Below are 17663 nucleotides of genomic sequence, written 5' to 3'. Positions count from 1 at the left end.
TGTCCTCCATCACCATTCCCATGACTGCTGTCACTGAAGCCAACTTGGTTGTGAGCCAGGGTCCCTTAGCTCATGCATGGGTGTTTTCCCTTGACTTCAGTGTCAGGTCACTTCTTTGACCAGTCTGTATTTCCTGAAACCATTGATACACCTCATCATTCTTAACAGATAACATAACTCAGAATTTTAAATTTCTGGATAAATTAGAGGTGCTATTAAACCTCATCTTCTCTTTGCTCTCTCAGCTTTTTTGGAAATAATTTCCAAGCAATTGGATCCTGCAGTCACTTGCCCTTTTGAGAACTGGCTTTGTTAAGTAGAAAAATTGACGTTGCTGTAATTCTTAGCCTGTGGAGAGAGATGACCTTACATAAACCTATAAATGTCAAATTCTGGCAAGAATAGAGGCAGCTCTGTGGGATAGTTTGAGTCAACTATATATGTTATTTTAGAAATTCAGACTAAACATAGAATTGGAAAAAAATGCAGTCAAAAAGAAGGGATTTGTCTATTAAATCTTATTACTGGATAGATATAATTTGGTAAAATGTTTCAATGTGATTATGACATATAAAACCTAGCTTGGACTTAATAAAAATAGGATAAAGAGCTAACTTCCTGAGTTCAAGCACCAAATCGGGAGAGAATTTGTAGATTTCAGCTGAATAAAGATGCAAGGTAAGACATTAGCTATTGCAGTGAAACAAGAGTGGAATATCTTCCTTTATTGCTCCTGTTTTCTTTTCATGGTCAGCAATTGCCTTGATTGTGATAACATGCTTTTAAAGTGTGTAGGGGTAGACAAGAGAAAAGAGGAAAGTTTCTTCTGTCAGGATGTTGAAGGGAAACATGAAAAAGTATGTGAAGAATGAGCACATTCAAATTCTTATTGCAGGCTATTCAGTGCTTTTCTATCAGTTTCTGAAATATTTCTGCTTGTAACAAAAGTTATAATTTGGGTATTTAATTCGATTAACCTAAACTCTGGCTTGCTTTAACTCATGTTAGTCAGAAGAAGTTGCCATAATTACTAGTTTTAAATGTGTCTAATTAAAATTAGTTATTCAGACTTAGGGACATGAAATGTTAACTTGACATGCTATACAATTTGACAATATATTACAGCTTTGAAGCCCTTTTTTAAATTATTTTTATGCTGATGTTTTAAGTTAATTCTATTCCTATAAGAATATGATCTTTTTCTACAGATTATTATAAGTAAGGTTTGAAAATATTTTCTGTCTTAAATATCCAAGTGCTGTTTTATATCCTGGAACACTAGCAATAGAAACCATTTTTTTATTTACTTAAAGTAAACCATTTATCTCTCTTCTTTGCTGTTAATTGACTAAAGTGAAAATTCAACTGAAAGGTTTTGTGTGTTTACTGATGACTTTCAGAGAATGCTTATAATTGCCATTCATTGAAATGAGGATGCCATCCACAGTACCAGCAGATTTTCCCACGCTGTTTCTGACCTGCAGAATCCCTGCTGCTCCAGTGTTTGGCTTTTCTTAAGCAAAGACCACCAGTTGTGTTGAACTATTCTGTAGTGTGTGTCTGAGGAATTATGTTGATTTCTGTGCCTGAAATATATCCCTCTACATTGACATGACTACATAAATCTTCCACCTAATTTTTTACATGGAAGCTCTATTTTGAAAAGAAAACCTTCTAAAATCTTGCTTCCAAGCAACTTGTTTAATAGAATGTGCTGCATTGCACTTGTTTAATAGAGCATGCTTGGTTATAAAATGTTTGCTATATTTCTTCCACTATGTTTGCATAGGAAAAACAGTCACACAGTCAAATAAACTTTAGAACAAGTATCTTTATTAATACTGTTTTACAGACAGCAGATTTCATCCATTGATTTTAATGCTAAAGTGTCTTGACATGGCCAAACCCATGAAAGCCATGTTACAATTTCCATGCTGCTTAAAAGTCTACTTTAAGTGTTTAGAAAGGATCTGATCTCACATTTGAACTTATGTCAGTATAAGATAATAACATATACTACTGCTGCTTGTCATTTCTGTCTAATGAATAAATTTGTTTGAAGACACCCATATCACCAAAAAATATAAAAATCCCTATTCCTCCTTTTTAGGAAAACATGATTAGTATAAAGAAATTCATTAAAATTTCTATGAGGTTATTTAGAGCCTTAAGACTCAATTTCCAAAATAACTGCTTTTCATTTTCTCATTCAGCATATACTTGTTTATAATAAGTTGTCTAGGTTTTCACAGCTGTTCTGTATTTATAGTCTAAAGGGAAATTCACTTGTCAGGGATGGTATGACAAATAAATGTTCCATATGTGCATTTTATTCTTAGGTGTATTTTCTTATTAGCCAGCAAAATGTCAAGAAATACAGTTCAAAACCATTTAACAGCACACAAACAGAGCCTGTAGGGTTTTGTTTGGTTTTTGGTTTTTTTTATGTGGCATATCTCAACCAATTGAGAAATGATCTGCAGTTTTCTTAAAGAAGTGTAAAATTTTACTGACCTTTCAGACCTTTTGGGACTCTTTACTCCATTGCTGGAACTCTTGGAGTGGCCAGATGGAAATCATCCACTTCAGTGTGGCAAGGGAGAACTGTAATAAATCTTCTACTTGTCATCAAAATTTTCTGGGCAGCATCTTCAAGACAATGCATGAACTTCTCTGTTTCCTCCTTGTTTTTTCCCAGGATAAAATGTACACCACATCATAAAGACCTTGTGAGGAAACTTTAACCTAATATTCCAAAGTTCCCAAAGGACTGAGGCTCTCCAGCCCTGTTTTCAGAAGGGAAGCTGCAATGAGGAGTGTGTCTCTGGAAGCCTCTGCTGGGGTGGCCTCTGTGCTCAGGTTTGCTTTAATGTGTGGGCCAGGCATGGAAATAAGTGAAACTCTTGGTATCATTCTTGCTTTTTGTAGGCACAGAAAATGAGCCAGCATATTGCAGCAGAGATATGCTGTTGACAGAGATTCCAAGAGTAAATGGGACCTGGAAAGAATTATTCATGGCCTTTGACATTTTTCATATACATCTTTGCCTATCTAATATATTATCCATAGTAATAAGTTCCTATTACATGGCCAAAAGGCAGTCATAATGAAAATGGCAGTTTTATTTTAACTTACCTTAGGGCTGCCAGACAAGTACTAATTACTGAGACATTTATTGGTGAATGGTTTTGACTGGTTGCTTTTTTTTTTTACTAGAGAGTAATGTAACAGCAAAATGAATTACACATTATTTGTGTAAGCTATAATAGAACCAGCTCTGAACTGACATGTGTCTTGCCAGTTATGAAAGATAAAAAGCCTGGCAATATCCACTAAAAAGATCAAACTTTATTTCCTAATTTTCCTTTGGCAAAAGATGTGGAGTAGATCATCTTTGATCAACAGGGAAAGCAAGAAGTACAACCCCCAGGAAAGCCACATTAGCAAGTAATTATCAGGAGTACCAAGGCAAACCAGGTCCCAAATAGGAGACTTCAGTGTTAGGCAAAACTTCTCTATTATCTAAAAACTAGGATTGAATTGAGTTTTCTGCCCTGGTTGTCTCTAATGACTTTCTCTCCAGAGGTGTTTATCTTCCATTACAGTCAATAAATAAAATCTAGGTAAGCAAAAGAAAAAGGCTGAAATTAGGTGAGATGAATCTCAGTTCAGCTCTCAAGAACCTAAGTGCTCTCTACCAGCCTCTCTCTGTGACTTCATCCTGGACTATCCCTACAATTACGTTGAATAAATAAATGTCATCAATGCATAGTGGAGAATAAATAACTATTTACAGTAATAGGTAATATTTCTGCTGCCTGGTAATGCACTACATGGAAAGCTACCCTCTTGGAGTAGATACCATAGGACTAAACATTGTTAGTGCCCAGTACTGAGAAAAGGTACTTTTGTAAAGAAATGTTTGGATATTTTTGCCATTCCCTGCCTAGAATGAATGTAATTTACAAACAGCATTGGCAAAATAATCTCTACTTGTATGAATTAAGCTGTGAAAAACTCAATTCTATTGAGCTGACTTCTTCCAATTATTTATTACTACTGAAATAAATTAAATAATATATTTAAGCTTTTGCAGTTTATCTATAACCATCTCTCTGCTGTTAATAGGCTCCCCAATACAACATCCCAGATATACCAGTTACAAGCACAATGCAAGATTCCTAAAAAACATATTTTTATTTGGCATCATACACAATGCTGGTGGAAGTGTATCAGAGAAGAGTAATTTTCCAAGCATTTAAGAACACGTCAAGAGAAATAGCCAGAAGTGTTTAGATTAAACATTTAAGTTACAGCTTGCGTAAGTGAGTGGCTAAAAGTTTTATTGGACTGCAGCAGCTATGATGCAAAAAAACCTGCACAAACTCCTTGCTTCCTTAAGAATTACTCTATAAACTCATTGTGTGGTCAGCTGCTGCCCAGACCAGTGTCCTGTGAGCAGGCAGCTCCTTTTGGCTCCTGCTGGGGAGACATTTCCACCACACCATGGCTGAACATCGTGCCCTATGGATCTGATTATTCAGAGTGTGAATCCATACCAAAACCTGGCTCACCTCCAGCCCAGAAATGTCCTGACATCTCTTCTGCTGATCCACGAGTTTGCTTTTGGTGCAGGGCAGCCAGAACCTTTCTGAAGGTCAGTTATTCATTCCTTATTCAACCTTATTCATTCTTCAGTGAAAAGTTCTACACCTTTGCTTAAAACAATTGAAGAAGGAAAGGAGTGGGTTTCTTGAGGGGTTTATTTGTGGAACGAGTTTCATAGAACAGTCAAACTGTGAAAGAGTCTTAAGCACAGATCATTGTCAGGGTTGACCTAAAATGTGATTCCAGTGAAGATACGTCCTCACATATTTTTATAATGTTTTTATAATGTTAGTCATCAGCAAATACTCCACCTCCCCACACAATGTAATTAAACTGTTTAAAATGTGATATATTTACAGCCTGGCAAATACATTTATCTTCTCTTCACCACTTACCTGACTTGCTAAAGGTTTTTAATAATGCCCAAAGTAATGGGACCTGAATAATTCATGTCCAGATTAGATATGCATTAATGATCCCAGTGTAGTTAACTGGAAAACTAGGATCTAGCTTAGTGTATGGTTAGAGCAATAAAACACTTTGAAGGCTACTCTGACTGTAACTGCTAGGCTCAATAAAGCTGAGTCACTGAAAAGGAGTGATTTAATCTTTCCTGTTTACCTTCTCTGAAGTACACTGCTTGCAGAACTGCTGCATTAAAGGAACACTTTCATTTACATGGTCAAATAATCAGATTTTTCCTAACATTATTTGCAAAATGCAATCATTTAATCATACCTTTCCCAGCGAAACTGATCACGTACATTTTCTGTAGTAGACTGCATACCATTTAAAAAGTTTGATAATTTACCTATAGATTGAAAATTAATCAGGCTGTAGCTTTCTGAGCGTTATCTCTAATTTTTTGCACAGTTTTCAGCTGTGAGTTAACCAAATCCAGATAAGGCTCTCTTTGGAATGAAAGGACGAGATTTATTGCAAGCAAAGGAACAAAAAAAAAAAAACCACCAAAAAAAAAAACCCCCCCCAAAAAAAAACCAAAAAAAAACCACCAAAAAAACCCCCACAAAGAATGACAGCCAGCCCCTGCTGAAGCCTGCGTGCGCTGGCGGCTGTTGTTGCTGCAGGTGGCGCTGCGCCCCCGGCTCTGCCGCACCGGCGCTGCCCCCGCGCTCCTGCCCGGTGCTCACAGCGGGGCAGCTGCCAAAGGAATTCACGCTCAGCCTTAAAATTCTGCTCGGTTTAGTGGCCTGGCGTTACTCTGTCCAGTCACAAAAACCTCTCTTTTGTTCTCCTTCAGCACTGCTGACGATTTCATACCATGCTTTATGGCTATAAACTTGTATAGCAACAAACCTGTCTGACTGTCGTGTTGTGGCTGCACCATCACTGCGGTGAACCTGTCTGCTATTTTTGGCTGGAGTAGAATCAGTGTGGGGCTCTGGTTTGGGTCTGTGCTGAACACAGAGTTGATGATATAGAGATATTTTTGTTATTGCTGAGCGGTGCTTACACAGAGCCAAGGCCTGTGCTGATTTTCCTACTGCCACACTGGCAAGGAAACTGAGCCTGCAGGGGGAATTAGGAGGGGACACAGCCGGGACAGGTGACCCCAGCTGACAGGAGGGATATTCTAGACCATATGACATCATGCTCAGTATATGAAATGGGGGGAAGAAGAAGTAGGAAAGGAGCAACATTAGAATTGATGGCCTTTTGCTCTCAGTATGAAACCTTTTTTTTCTCAGCCCACAAGTTTTCTAATTTTTATGCTTTCCACTCTCTCCCTGATCCTAGTGGTGGGGGAGTGAGCAAGTGGCTCTGTGGGTCTTGGTTGCTGGCTGGGGTGAAACCATGACAAAATCTTACCACATTTCTTTGTAACAATCCTGTATACTCTAAATAGGTTAATTTATCCCTTCTTTACCATTTCTGTCCCTAAGTTTGTGAGCAATTGAGAGTCTATGACAGTGGCAGACCAAAATATATAGGTGATAAGCAAGTGTCCCATTTTGCTTGTATGCAGCCATTTTCACCCTAAGGCAGCCCAAGTGTTCAGAGCAGCCCAGTGTCTGAATGAAGGAGCAGATGGCTTGTGTCAGCACTGCAGGGTCCAAGCAAGGGCACTAAGGAGCCAGCAGAAGGCAGTCATCTTTGTCCCTTCTCAATTCAGTTTGTTCTTCATTCCACAAATAAGATTCAATATCACATTTGACATTGATTCTGAGCACTGTAGCCTAAATAAGAATATGAGGGGTAGTAATAAGGAAGAAAGAGGAAAAAAAATATACAGTATTTTTCTCATTTTTATGTCTATACAGTAGTGATGCTAAAATGTTTCAATCTGAAATAGTTCTAGGTTGCAGACAATATAGTTATAATTTTAATATGTAAAACCCTAAAATGGGTGGCTGTGTAAATTTTACCACAGCAACAGGACAGCTATAGAGTAATGAAACAAAATAGTTGGGAAGGAACCTCTGAGGTTTCCACTCAACTCCCTGCTCAAGGCTGGCCCAGCTTACACCAGCTTGCTCAAGTTCTTGCACAGCTGGATTTTGAGTACCTGCAGGAATTCAAATTTTACGCCTTCACTGTGCATCTCTTTCCAGTCTGTGACCACCTGCATGCCCAGGCTGCAGGGCTGACTCATGATCAGCTTTGTGCACCAGGTCTCCCTGGACAGTTCCCAGCCTGTGCTGGTGCAGGAGCTGGTGCTGTCCCCAGCCAGGGCAGGACTTGCATTTTCCTGTGCTGAAATTCACATGATCCCTCTCAGTCTACCATGGTAGCCCTGCCTGCTGTGTCCAACACCACCTCTAATTTACACTCTCCTCAAAATTTCTGAGGGTCTCATTGTCCAGATCGTGACTGTCTGGTTTGAGGGATGCACCAAAAATTCACTGGAATAGTAATTAGGAAAGGTGAATTGAGGGGTGTAGCAAGTGAGTTAAGATGCCCAAGAAGGGCTGTTCAGAAAAGAATCATGCTCAGATGGCAGAGAGGTGGCTGACAGTCAGAGAGCAGAGTGCAGATTACTGATCCTACGGTTCAAGAGGCAAACAAATGGTGAGATCTGTGCCATTGGAATGAAAATAGATGGGCAATGGTTGGAGAAGGTTTTACAACACAGGTGGGAGAGCACTGTACAAAATGGGAAGAGGAGGCAAGTATTTTTACATTTTTAACAAAGGAAATCAGTTCATATTAAACCACTCAGTATTTGTTGATATTTTGGTTCAGTTAATGAACTAAAAGTATTGTTACTTTCTTACTGTCTATGTAAAGTACTAGAGTGTGTCAGTATCACACAAACCCATAAGGGTTAAAAAAAAAAAGTCTCTAAAGCCTTAGATTGTTCACATTTCAATACTGTGACTGGGTATCCTGTATCAGATAAAAGAAAAACATTCCTCTGGAAAGGAATAACCCTCCCTGTCTTGGTAAATGCTAAATCTGTGTTCTGTTTCTTTTTAAAATGTAGCCAAATTCTTCAATGAGATGGAATTTCAGTTCACTTGCAGCAAATGTGAAGCAATACTCTGCTTGTTTTTTCCTTCTAGAGTCAGTATTACCAATGAATTTTCTCCCATTACAATATGCTTAAATTTGTGTTTTCTCCATTGGACAAAATTATTGCTGTAGAGATATTGAGATTCCCTTAGGTCTATGTGATTTCTAATTATTAGCTTTCTTTTAAAGAGACAAGAAAGTTAAAATACAGAAGAGCACTGTCCTATTCCCAACCTTAGATATGAGTGATAGGAAGTTACTGGGCAAGTAAATGAAAGCAATGATTTTAGCTCTATCACTATTGGGCAAAATTTGTATAGAGGTCACCTAAATAGGGAAAAAACATTCAAATCAGATGATGGTTATAAGTGGAAGTACACACAGATTAACAATAAGAAGGGAAGACAGTTCAGGAAATCCTCAAATTTTTGCTTTGAGAGCATTGTTTTGTCTCTTTCCTCAAATTTTTCAGTTTCTGAACTTGACTCAATCAATTATTTAAATCAGAAATAATGTGTAGAGAAAATTGCATGAGCATAAAAAGAAGAAAGCCACTGGTAAATCCAGTTGCATAAAATAGTAACACACTGCTTTAGGACCTAACACTATTTCCTAATGCATCTAGACAAAAGTCACTTTCTTTGACCTGAATTTCTCAGTGGGAACTCAGATCCCTAAAAGCCCTTTTTTGGCCTCATTCAACACTTTTCATTGAAACTGTTAAGGATCAAATGAAGCAGCTAATTTCAATTATGAATTTATGTTTCTAATGATCTGACATTTGAAATGAAACCAGAAATCATGAAAACAAGGCCTGAATGGGTTTCTCTCAAATCTGTTGCTATTCACCAATGTGAGGACTGAATTGGGCCCTTAATTCACTTTACTTTGCTATAAAATGGACAAGACTGTCTCACAAGACATTCTTGTAAGCATTACACTAAGCTCTCTATCCTACATACCATATTAACCTATATTACATTCCTCTGTTAATTGATGAGAAGAAAACTGCTTTAAGATTTTTAAACATCAAATGTACTTTTACACCATCAAATTTTAAAAACACAACACATCAGGAGGCAAATGAAATTTATCTGAAACCTTCATGACTTTTGAATTAGAACTTCTTCAGTCAATATATTATATGTAATATATTGATTGAAGACATTCACCAAATAGTCCCAAACTGCAGACTTGAATCTCTGTAAATCTGGCATGTGAAAAATGAAGCATGTTTTTGTCTTAAACTAAACTGAGCTGTTCCTGCACTGACAAAGATTAATATTGAGTTGCAAAATGCTGCCTAGATTGCTAGGCTATTTGTGATGAGATCTTGATATCTTAACTTCAGGAATAAGCCTCCTGCTCTAATTGACCTTTCTTTTGAGCAGAGGTGGGACTAGAGGTCCTTTCAAAACCCTTAAGTCCTGTGATCAGTTTCAATCATGTCAGATACATTTTGTTACTGTTCCAGGTGCCTTCTTTATGCACACATTGATGATTACCATCCTGCTTAATGACTTTGGTTGAATGGCATCCTTACCCTCTCCTCAGCCTCTTTACAGCCTCACATATTGATGTAACCAACTGCGATGCGTCCTGCAGCTGCTCCAGCTTCCTCCAGCAATGATCAGAGCTCTTCCTCATCCATCTGTGAATATAACATCATAAGATTACTGTTGGCCAAGGATGAAAGGGACAGAAGTCTCTTCAAGTTCACCTTACCAATATCTGCTCTCTTCCCTGCCCATGTTCAGTACATGTGCCAATGGCATGCTTCAATGTCATCGTTTATCTCTCATTGCAGAATCTTTATTTTGGCACTGTCTGGACAGTTGAGTAGATTTTCTGCTAAAAGATATTAAGAATTATGCTACTTGGTAACAAAACAGTCAATCCTTCTCAACAGCACTGCCCTGAGACAAATTATATCATAATATTTTTGCACAGAATATGAGCCTTATTATGTATTAAAATCTGTGTACTAATTGACACACTCAGACAAAATCAGTTTTGGTAAGTCAAAAGTCTCAATAACACCAGAAAAATGATTGATCTAAACCATCACATTTAAAAATAAAAAGACTGGAGCAGGTTTATTTCAGTGTTCATAAGTCAAAGTCAATGATATTTATTGAAGTGCCATAGTTAGATAAAGCTCTCAGATTTAACAGCATGGACTCCCTTTCCTGTTGTCTTGAAGATTATTATATCTTCAAATATTATCTTCAAGAATAAAATAAATTAAGAACTGTTCTGCACCAGACATACATTTTAATGGCCACAGGCTTGTCAGCTCAGGTGTCCAGGTACCTTTGGAAAAGCAATTGTTGGAATGACAGTTTGCATCCTATATAGTGTCATATGGCACAGCTTATTTTTATTAGATGATAGACAAGTGTTTGCATTCTGTGGAACAATTAGCTATCCTGGTGCTTGCTCTCATTCCTGTGTGGGGACCTGAAACCTCTGGCCCAGTGGGCTTCACTTTGAGACCATGTTATAGGAGAGAATTAAAACCTAAACAATACTAATTTAGATGATAATTAAACCAACAATCTACTGACTGGTGATATTGTAGTCTGTTGCTTGGCAACTGCTAGGAGCTGACAAATGAATTCTTTCTTTTAGACTGATATTAATTGCCTCATTTTATTAAGTTAGACAAAAAAAAGAAATAAACAGCATTACAATGAATTTAAAAGTTAAGGCAAGAGAAATAATCTGAGGAGAGATACAGGATTTAATCACAAAAGGAAAACAGAACAAGGTCGAGGAGAGGAGAGGAGAGGAGAGGAGAGGAGAGGAGAGGAGAGGAGAGGAGAGGAGAGGAGAGGAGACAGGATGCCTAAAATATGTTGGTCTTCAGTGTGGGAACATTGATGTAGCAACCATATTGGTTGGTTGATTGGTTTGGTTTGGGGTTTGGTTTTTGTTTTTTTTTAGTCTGGAAAAGCTACCTTTTGACAAAATAGAACCATTTTGATCCAATGATTTTCTTTTCTTAAATATGGGCCTCAATTTGCATTGGTCTAGTATTAAAGACCTTTCACAGTAATGTTAAATACCCTAAAAAATCCCAGTAAGAATATTTATTTAAACTATCTTTGAATGAACAAGGAAATGTAAATTTAGGTACTTGCTCTAACTAGAGTAGAACAAAAACTTGGATCTGGATCTTCATCAATGAAGTGTGATTTTATCCCACATTGCAATAACATCCTCTCCTGCCTTCCAAGGCTTTAAAATGTTGCTCTATTTCCAAAATTACTTTCTGCATCATTTTTCATGCTGCTTATTGGAGAATACCAAAGATCACCTTCTGCAGTGAACAGGACAAGTTGTAATTAGCTGAGATGATGAACATGGCTAGACTTTGCCAAAAAAGAGCAGCTTTCATATAGCTCAAATAATTCATTGTAATTAGTTCACCTGATTATTTGGGTTAAAGGAAAGAAAACAAAAGCACATTATAGTACAGGCACATTAACTACAATACAATTAGTGTAATTGTAATGTAATTACAATGCAGTTGCAATTTGTTAAAAATTATTTTTGCTAATGTATCTGAATTACAAAGTCTAATTGAAGTTTACTTGATAGTTTCATCTTCTGTATAACACAAGAGACATTCCTTGTCCATTACTTCAGTTGTCTCAATTTTTTTTGGTTTTGTTTCTCTGAAGAAACTGGGCAAAGATCCCTGATATTCCATTGATACTGAAGTAAGGATGTCCAGTCAACTGCTTGATCAGAGCATTTCTTTGTATGGAACCAGTGATTTTGTCATGAGAAGGGGATTTGGATTGACCTTCTCTTCTACTGCATAAAATGTGTTCAGGTTTAGTGAGTCCAAGTTATGTTGATTCCTTAAAAAAACTTAGGTGATTCCTGATATGGTTGGCAAAAGGACAAGGATGTGCCAGTGCTGAACACCACATTCCTGGGTCAGTTCCAGGGGCCAAGGTTGCAGCCAAAGCTGAAGGCCAGTCTACTGAGGGAGTGAGGCAGGAGGGAAGACAGCCTCTCTGCTGCAAATAAATGTTAGCTTAGTGTCTCTCACCTAACCCTAGAGCTAGGCAAGGATGAAAGAAGGCGCTTAAGTAAAATCAGATTTCATGCCTAAAATGATGTCTGGGATTTAGATGCTCCCTGGCTTACTCTTTTTCTCATAGTGTTGCTAAGAGGAGTTGCTGTCACTCACCTTTAGACAAAGTGTCTTAACTTGATTTGAGGTGAGCCAAATGAGCTCAAGTGATCCTTACTTGTGTTCCAAATGAGCATCCTAAGTGCTGTAAAGAATTCCCATCCTCTCTCCACTGCCCTGCCAGGCAGGGCAAGGGAGCACCAAAGGAGTCTGATCCAACTGCCCACTGGAAAAGGCACTCTGCTGGAAAGAGGGAGCAGTGAAGCCCTCTGAGAGGCTGCTGCAGATTTTTCCCCATGGCTTTTCAATGGAAAAAAAGCCCAAACAGTTGTGGGAGCAAGAGCCAGGACTTCATGGATTACATACATCTCCAGTGCAGCTTGCTAGAGAGTGTTATGCCTTTTCCTGGAGACAGCAAGAATTGGAGCACTGTCTTGAAAGTTTAAATACCACAGGAGAGCTTTGGAGTAACCTGCACAAATGAATGAACTCCCAAGTTTCCATGAGAAAGGTGCTGGAATGCATCTTGAAAGAGATGGGTTTCTATCCTTTTCTAAAGCTCCTGACCTCAATGGTATCTTGTGAAAAAGAGAATTGCAAGAATGCAGGAGAAGCTGTAGTCTGTCAATTCTACTTAGGTCTCTGTAGGTGGAATTAAGTTACTAATTAGGGTAGGGAGCCATAAGAGAAGTCACATGCTCTTTTGGCCTGAAGATCTTAAAATGAAAAAACTTGAAAAGACATTCTTAACAAAGAACTGGGAACTAATTTGTTGTGGTTGTACACAAGGAAGCGTTCATTATTTTCAGTTTGCAAAATATCTTTATCCTTAGTATTTCAAGATTCTTGCTAGTACTTAGATGGAAAAATATCATTAAAAGTAAATAGGTTATACTGAGGGAATTTTTGAGCATGAAGTACTCAATCTCTAGCCAGAACTTAATGAAATTTATGATGTGAGAATGACTACCAGCAGGAAAAAAAAAAAACAACAAAAACAACTTTAACCCTAATTTTTTTTCGGCTGTAACAATTCTGTAATAAAATAACCTTTGGCGTAGCTACGTCTGATTTTCACAGGCACCACACACACTATGCATTGGGAAAGGACTTGCTATATGTGGGAGACCTGAGATCATTTTGCTGTGTAGAAGTAGCTGGTCCAACCTTTCTTTGACAGTTGTTCCCATCTTTATACATGGAGTGCATCTCTTAAACCTAGCTGAAAATTCTTTGACTGGATGAGTAAAAGCCCACAGGTGTTTAATGACACTGCCACTCCACTCCATAGGACAGCAGCTTCTGTTTGTGAAGAGCACTTTCTGTGCAGGCACTTCAGCTGATGTGGTCCTCACAGAAATCCCCAGATCTTCCCAGGGACTTGGGTGGATCCAGCCTGGAGAGAGGCACACTGTTCCAGGGTTCTGAGCTGAGGTGGGCACCACCTGCCTTCCTGGTTTCAGTGAGGCATGAGCAGGCCTTGCTGCTCAAATAGGAAAAACCTCAGGAAAGGGCATTATCTAGATGATCAAGAAGAATGAATCAGAAATGTGGGCTTTGTCAGCTGCTGTGAAAAGCATATTCTTCTGCATGATGAAGAAAACTCAGTATATGGAAAAATATTATTATTTAATGAACTCCCATTGTCATTCTCATTTGAAGTTGCTAATGAGGCTGAAGTCAATATCCTTCATCTGTTCAGTAAAGTAAATTCTTCATCTTGACAGTCCAAGATTGCCAGTGGGTAGACACAGATTTGTGAGAAGAACTAAATGGTGTTTACTGTGGTGACTGATTATCTCCTGAAGAATCATGTGTTTTTCTCCAACAGTAGAGGATATAATTTAATTAGACTGTTATTTTAAATGTTCTGACTTTTTTTAATGCATTAACTTATGGCCTGTGGCTGATAGAAAAGAAATTAACGCTGACTCCTTTGAGTGTGGAATGAATTGCAGTTTGCAAGGGGAGAAAATTAATTATAAATGCCTGCTATTTAAGTTTTCCAGATTCAGATGATAAATGAAGCAATTATTACATGTCAAGTATATAAACAGTAATTCGTCAACATTTCAGCTTATTAATTCTAACATTTGCCATTCCATGTAGCATATTTATCATGTTTTATTGCTTGTTGATGAAAAATCTAGCTTAGTTCTCTCAATTATCTTTACACAGCTGCATAATGAAGCAACAAAGTAAGGATGTATATCACAGTCCTGCATGCCATGAAAGGGCTCTTGTTTGTCTTGACTTGAGCTCAGAATAAAGCACTGAGACCTGAGCCTGGCCCAGCTACAGGTGTTCCTCATTTCAACTTCCCAGCCTTGCTTTCAAGGTGTTCTGCTGCCATGCTCCTGATTGCACTTCAAAATCCATTTCTTATCAATAGGCTTATCAAAATCCATTTCTTATCAATAGGCTTGAACCTATTAATATGTGGCTCAAGAACCACTGATTCAGTCTGCCTGGGTGCTCCTTCCTGCACTTTCTAATTCCCATCTCTGTGGGTTCCCCCATCCTTTCTCTATGCCTGCAATTACATAAGAGCTAGACTGGGAGAGCTCCATCATTTTCAGATCTGTCTCTGAAATCCTGGTGCTCTGCTGCACTCCCCAAAAACTCTGCATTGGCCTGTGTGACCCATTTCCTTTCACCCTCCATTCTGAGACATCTGTCTAATCCAGGCTTCTCCAAATTTTACTTTATGGACTGAAAACAAAGGCTTAAGCTCCCTCTTGACTAAGACAGAGATGTTTGTTAATGATCTATTTACGGAGCTGTTGTAAAATCTTCCTGTTCTGCACTGCTGCTTCAGTCTGGAGGCTCTTCTGGTTCAGGGTGTCAAAATGCAGAAGCGTGGCTATGCAAGTCAATAGGTCACAAGTCAGACAGTCTGGGTTTCTAACAGCTTTTTGCTGCTGTGTGATATGTGATTAATTGTTTTATATCCCAGGGTGAAATTCTGACCCAAGTTACACTGGTGGAAAAGTGCCATGACTTTAACCCCCCCTGTTTTGTTATTCTTTCACAAGATTAGCCAAACCAGGTTTTGGGCTGCAAAAAACACAGTAAACACATGCCACATGAATTTCAAGGAAATGGAAAATTTAAAAGCACATTTTACAAACCAGTCACTTTGGGAAAGGCATGTATGCTGGCAGTTGCTGACTTGGCTACCATAAACTCATTTTAGGCTTACCTGTAATCAAGTGTCTTTGTTAATAAACTCTAAGTCTTCTAGCCTTAAGGCTGCATCAGCCTCTAGGACCATTTATCCACAAACACATGGTGCATGTGCATTATGGAATAAAGCAAAAACCTGCACAGAAACACACATTTGTACCAGGCACCTTTGCACCAAGAGTCTTGATCTTATTCCCCTGCTGACAAGACTGAGGCTGAAGCAGACCATGGATGACCAGGGTGATGAATGCAGCCAGTCTGTGTTTTGTCCTGGAGTCACACAAAACCCAATTCTGCTGGTCCATCCACCCTCAGAGCCATGTGCATGGCATCTCCCTCTAGACTTATAGGCCTTAAGTCCTCCCCTTAAGAACAGCTGAAGTCCTTTCCCTGCCTGAAGGGAGTGCTCAGTACCTTTTAGCTTTTTTGACTGTTTCAACATATAACACATTAGAAACTATGTCACATCAAGTAACTGACATACCTCTAATGCATTCATGAGCAAAGTAATTTAACTTGTTTGTGTGCAATACCTTTCTATTTATTATGCTTATAACAGTATGCTTATAGGAGATGGCACAATGTTGTCAGCACAGGATAAGTTGGCACCAGAGTCTAACAATATCATATAAAAGCAACATTTGATTTAGTTATCATATACATCAGTCTCACTTGCCCTGATAAGTTAAGCAGACATGCAGAGAAACAGTTTTAAACAGAAACTTAGAAAGAAATACTCAAATTTATAAGGTTAGTATATATTTTTTAAATAGTAAAAGAGAAAAAGCCCATACAAAACATTAAGAGTATTATACTTGAGAATACATGGAACAAATGACAGGCTGATAGCCTGTTCAGAAGGCTGCACAGGACATCAGTAAAACTGAGTGGAGGATGTCATAACATCTGATATCCCAAAAAGAATTATGGGCTTATGGACAGAACTTTTTAGTTGACAATCTCAAGTTTGTTCCATACTTCCACCCATGTCTTGGGGTCAAACAAATGTTACCTCTTTAACAGCATCTCTTTCCTCATCTTGCTGTAGTTCAAAGAACCACTTGCAGATGCTCAAGGTTACTTTCCTGCAAGAGACAGGGAAGTTATTAATTTCTCTTAAGAAAATAGAGTCTTCTCCACATTTGCCTAATACATGTATCAGGCTGTGCTGCCTGTGTTATCTCCCAGTAAAATAAAATCTTAGAGGCTATATTAGTATGTGGAGAGTCACTGAGATATTCACTGTGTAACCAGGCATTGTGGCCTAACCCCAGCTGAGAGCTAAATACCATGGAGCCACTTGCTCACACACCTGTAAATAAATCCCCTGGGTAATAATAATAACAATAATAATAATAATTAATAAAGAGGAGACAACTAAGAGAGAGAGAGGGGAATAAAACACAGAAAAACAACTGATGCACAACCCAATTGCTCACCCCCTGCTGAGCAATGTCCAGCCAATCCCTGAGCCATGAAAGGCAGCTCCCAGCCAGCTCCTCCCAGTTTTATACTGGGCAGGGTGTTCTGTGGTGTGGAATAACCCTTGGGCCAGTTTGTGTCAGCTGTCCTGCTCCTGCTTCCTCCTGGCTTCTTGTACACCTACCCACTGGCAGAGCACAGCAAAGTGAAAAGTCTTTACTTGGGGTAAGCACTGCTCAGCAACAAGTAAAGCATTGGTGTGTTATCAGCATTGGACTGTAACAGAAGAAAGAAAAAGAAAGAAAGAAAGAAAGAAAGAAAGAAAGAAAGAAAGAAAGAAAGAAAGAAAGAAAGAAAGAAAGAAAGAAAGAAAGAAAGAAAGAAAGAAAGAAAGAAAGAAAGAAAGAAAGAAAGAAAGAAAGAAAGAAAGAAAGAAAGAAAGAAAGAAAGAAAGAAAGAAAGAAAGAAAGAAAGAAAGAAAGAAAGAAAGAAAGAAAGAAAGAGAAAATCTCTATTCCACAAAACCAGGACACTAGGAATAAGAAATAAAATAGTTTAATTTCTCTTTTACACTCCTATACACTCCAAGAACATCACATATAGGTATTTCTGAGATGATTACCTTGTTTTGAAGAATCACAATTTGTTTAAATTTCTTCTTCTCTGCAGCAGTACTTTCAGCTTGTATGTTTTAATGAGAACTGAAACAAATGTTGACTTTCATCTGGATAGTGTCTGAAGCATGCTTTGCAGATGACCCTACTCAATTTAACTGGCTTTAGCAGTGTTTGAGGATGATTTAGATGTCCTCTGCTGACTCAGTTAC

The sequence above is a fragment of the Agelaius tricolor genome, unplaced genomic scaffold, assembly GCF_023055355.1.
Source record: "Agelaius tricolor isolate 1412-34295 unplaced genomic scaffold, bAgeTri1.0.p SCAF_7, whole genome shotgun sequence".
NCBI classification, from domain to species: domain Eukaryota; kingdom Metazoa; phylum Chordata; class Aves; order Passeriformes; family Icteridae; genus Agelaius; species Agelaius tricolor.
Note: the sequence above shows the minus strand (reverse complement) of the source record.